Raw genomic sequence first — 4,916 nt, forward strand, 5'->3', positions numbered from 1 at the left:
TGCCCTCCTTCTCACCATTCTCAGTTTGGCTTTCCCACCTGACTTCCTGCCCAGCTACCAGCATGTCAGCTTTTTTATTAATTTTGGGATCATTAGGGGTTTTTTGGGATAACTATAAAGACAGATGGAATCTGGGGCCCAAATGATGGAAATCACCTTGCAGGTCTAAGCTAGACCCCAGTCCTATGATGGAGTGAAAACTTGAGTGCGCGTTTCCCTCCCATATGGTGCTGCTGTCCCAAGGCAAAGCCTGCCACTCAGGAAACATGGCCTTTTAAAACTTCATCTATACAAGAAAAGAAGTCAATTATCTCTTCCCAGACATCGCTTCCCTGAGTGATAGACAGGAGCTATTACTGTGTCCTTGGCAAAGACCTTGCCATGTTCTAACATTGCCTTCCCAGCTGGCCTGTCCCTGACCCCGACCCTTCTGGGGACCCAAGTCTGGGACCTGCAGACTCTGTGGAAACTTTCCAAGCTCACCCAGGTTCCCAAAGTCTCTGCTGTGGGCCCTGGAGGGCCCTGGGTGCCCTTGGTGCTCATTACTCCATGTGTGGCTTTTGTTAAATCCCCTGGAATCAGAACGGCGTATACCGGAACGGCGTATACTTTGACAGCAGGGGCAAGAGATAAAGAGCTCCCTGATGTGAACAGAGCTGGTCCCCTCTGCAGAGCAACCTTAGACGTGTGATGGTAAAGATGGAACAAGCTGGTGGCTGAGACCTATTTGAGATCACATTTTTTTGTTTTGTTTTGTTTTTCGAGACAGAGTTTCTCTGTGTAGCTTTTCCCTGGAACTTACTTAGCAGCCCAGGCTGGCCTTGAACTCACAGAGATCCACCTGGCTCTGCTTCCCGAGTGCTGGGATTAAAGGCGTGTGCCGCCGCCCGCCACCGCCGCCGCTGCCGCCGCCACGCCCTGGCTGAGATCACATTCTATTTTAATCTGTTCAGACAGGCAGCTATGTCTAGTCTTGATGGGACTGACTGACCATCCAGCTTCCACAGAGAAATCCTTAATGCTGAAGCTAGGAAGTAGGGGGTTAGGGTGGGGGTCAGATTGCAAGGCCATGCCTAGTCCTGGCTTCTTCTCCAGGAGGATTAGTAGTTGGGTATCAGTATCCTCAATATTGGTCAGGTGGTAAAGGTGGTCAGGAGGACCCTGAAGTGCTTTCTCCAAAAGTAGGGAGGCTTCTGGCACATTCCCCACAATGGACAAACCAAAGACAACGGTCTCTTCTCCCATCTGACTCACCAGGCTTGTTTCTTCCCTTGCCAAGGAAGGTGCAATGTGGAGCAAGCTTAACTTGAAACCTAAAGGGACATTCCTTTAGCTTAGGTTATCAGGGTCAGTGGTAGGGTCTCTGTAGGGCCCCTGATCCCTAAAGTCTGACTTATACAGAGTGCTCGAAGAAGGACACCCAGCCAGCGGGGAAGCAAGAATTAAGCATCCCTCCCTCTGTCTAAAGGTCAGCGACTTCAGCATGAGCCACTGACAAGGCACATGGGAAGTTGATTAATGTGGGGTGGGGGCGGGGGAGAGGGCAGAAAAACATTGAGACTTCTGTTGTTTCCTCTCATGTTCCTAGTGTGCACTGAAGAATGGCCTGACCCCACCACTTGTGATGTGGCTGGATTCAACCTCCCCTTCCACGCCAGAGATGACTGGCAGTGGATTAGGACTTCATCTGGAGAGTGACCCTGAAGCCCAGGATTTCTGTGTGTATGGTGGGGAAGGCTCCTTCTATCTAGCTAGATGGAAGGACAAGAAAGCAAAACTGCTTGCCGCCATTGTGTGACACACGGGAGGGTCATCTGTCACCAGACAGCTTGGGGATAAAGAGAACAGGGCAGACCTGAAGCTAGAAGTCACCAAAGAAATCAGAACCCAGGATCCTCTGGGCCTGCATCCAGCTACGCACAGGGGTAGTTCTCCTGAAACTGTCAATGATGTAGTACTCCCGAAGCTGTCGATGATGTAGGCTAACCACTTCTTTTCTCTCTTTTCTTGTTGAATCAGCTTGAGTGAGTCTGGTTTTCGGTGACTTTGCAAGAGAAAGTCCTAAATGATTTTTAGTAGAGACAAAAATCAGTTAGGGACCCCTCCGCCAGGATGGAAGGGAGGTAGGCAGAAAGAGGCTTACTGGAGTGAGGTCATGACAGATAAAGCTTAAATCTCACATATAACGTCTCCCCCACAAGCTGACGTGCTGGAACTCGAATCCCCCCTGTGCCCCGTGTGACAGGGATGAGGGTGGGGCCTGTGGGGTGGCTTAGGTCCAGTGGGAGTGGTTTTGTTATAGAAGTGTCATTTCCACCTCCACCTCTGTATCTGTTCACTCCCCCGTTATCTCACCCTCCATCCTCTGGTACCCTCTGCCATGCTGTAATGCGGCAAGCAGGGCTTCCCCAGATGCCAAGAGGATGCCTGTGCCATGCTCCTGGAGTTCTCAGCCTCCAGAACCATGAGCCAAATAAATCTGCATTCCTTATATACTGTCTAGTCACAGGTATCTTCCCACAGCAACAGAAAAGATGAGGGTATTAACCCTAGCAACGTTCATATAACTTACCACTCCTTCCCAAGTTCATTGGTGAAATGTATACAGCTCACAGTGTGAACTCCAGGGTTGAAGTTTAGATGACTTAAGTCACTGTCACATAAGATCCCTGAGTAGTGATATATTGTGTACCCTAATAAACTTGCCTGGAGATCAGGGGCGGACAGAGCCAGCCACTAGATTAGACAAAGAGGACAGACAGTGGTGGCACACACACCTTTAATCCCAGGAAATGATATCTGGGCAGAGAAAGGTATATAAGGCGTGAGGAAACAGGAACTCTCTCTTTAGACTGAGGATTTCATAGACCTAAGAACTTATGGCTGGCTTGTTCTATTTCTCTGATCTTTCAGCTTTCACCCCAATATTTGGCTCTGGGTTTTTTATTAATAAGACCTTTTAAGAATCATGTTATATTTAGCACCCAACATTTGTTTGTGGCACAAATTCATGAAAAAGCCGCTTGTCTGTGGCCTTGTGGGCCCCAGTTCAAGCATGAGCTGCACACGTCTGGAGTCTCCACCCCACGTGGACGGGTCTCTTTGGCTTCTTTTCTCCTGGTGGGTGGTGGACTCTCCATGGATCCCAGTCTTGGGCTGCTACCACACTAGGTAGCTGTCTTGAAACTCTCTCAGACTTCTATTGTTCTACGCAGTCGCCAGACTTGGTGAGTCAATTAAGATTTCTTAAAGGGAGAAATTAGTTAAAAGAGAATTTTTCCCCACATTAAAAAATGGGAAACATTTTACAATGGAGAGTGTTTGGTCTCTGTTTGATAATACAACTGATGGGTTGAAAATGGAACAATTAAATGAGAGGATAATTTTTTGGTTTTATCATTTAAAAAGTTGGTTAATATGAATGCCAAGATAAAAGTTTTAGAAAAACTTGTTAAAACAGATCATACAGATATTGAGAACCAGACAGAATAATATTTATTTATTTATTTTTATTTATTTATTTACACTCATGATATTAATCACATTTGTGGTATTCATAGATTACATTTGCAGTATTCATTCAATTATATATATATAATATATATATATTTAATTTTAAATGTCGAATGTCATTTCTTGAATTGGGTAGGAGGTCTTAATTACAGGCTTACAGCACAATGGGAGGACCCGGAGGGCAGAAGTTTGCTACTAATGTTTTACAATCTTGCATCTAAGCTGTTAAACACCCATTATTCAGGATACACAGACAAGGAACTTCCCTTAGGCATTCAGAAGGGTAGAACCTGGCAGGGAATTAGCATTGGGAGGATATCAAGGTCAAGGTCTACAAGCAAGGCAACAGTTACCCAAAACGGGGGCCAGGACCCTGCAGGTCCCCCTTTTATTAAAAAATGAGCTTCTGACTTGGGTTACGTGGGACGTCAGCAGGTCACCTTACCTGTCATGGAGATGCCTGCCCAGGCCACACAGATGCTCTGTCTTAGGTTGGTGAGTGCCCCCCAGGCATTACCCATCTCTGAATACTCATTATCATACCGGCTCAATCGTGTGTGAGCTGTATGGTTAATTGCTGCCAAAGATCTCAAAGTGGCACTGGGCTTACAATCTGTGTGTTCGATACAGAAAAGACCAACAGAGGTCCTATCTCACCCATAGCCAGTAGGCTAAAGGCAACTGAGCCATTCCCTTCCTTATTGAGCCATACTCAGACAGAAGAATTTAAAGGTGAGCCCATCTCAGCATTGCATTATGGTTACAGATAAACAGCCTAAGGCTTTCAAACAGCCAACCTTAATCTATCCAGTAACTTTACAGGAACTGCCAAGTGCTCGAGGCTGTGTAAGAGGTGACTGGACTCCTGGCAAATGTTAGATTTGAGGAGATTCAAAGAAGCAATAGTCTCATATGGCATGCAATCCCCATTTGTGAAGCAGGGGTTAAACTTGTGGTCAACTTATAATAGAATTATCCCTCAAGAGGAGACATTTGGTTACAGCTGTTTTAGAAGCTGGTCCCCAATTACAATGGAGGACCTGGTGGAAGGATGAGGCTTAGACCATTGAACAATGGAGTATGGCTAGAGGTATGGAAATTTCCCAAGATCAACTTCTTGGAGAGGAAGATTATGCTAATGTAGAAAGACAAGCTCTATATGATGACCATACTTTGGCTTTATGCTGAATGGCAGCCTTGAATGCTTGGGACAGAATTGAAGAAGTAGGAAAGAAAACTGAGTCATTTACAAAAGTTTTACAGAGCCCAAAAAAATCTTCACTGATTTCTTACAAAGGCTGTCTTCAGCAGTAAATAGAATGATACCAAATCCAAAAGCTAGACAGATAATAATTGAATCTCTGGCTTCTGAAAATTCTAATGCACAATGCAAAAGGGTAATT

Source organism: Peromyscus leucopus, chromosome 6, assembly GCF_004664715.2.
Source record: "Peromyscus leucopus breed LL Stock chromosome 6, UCI_PerLeu_2.1, whole genome shotgun sequence".
In the NCBI taxonomy this organism is placed as follows: Eukaryota; Metazoa; Chordata; class Mammalia; order Rodentia; family Cricetidae; genus Peromyscus; species Peromyscus leucopus.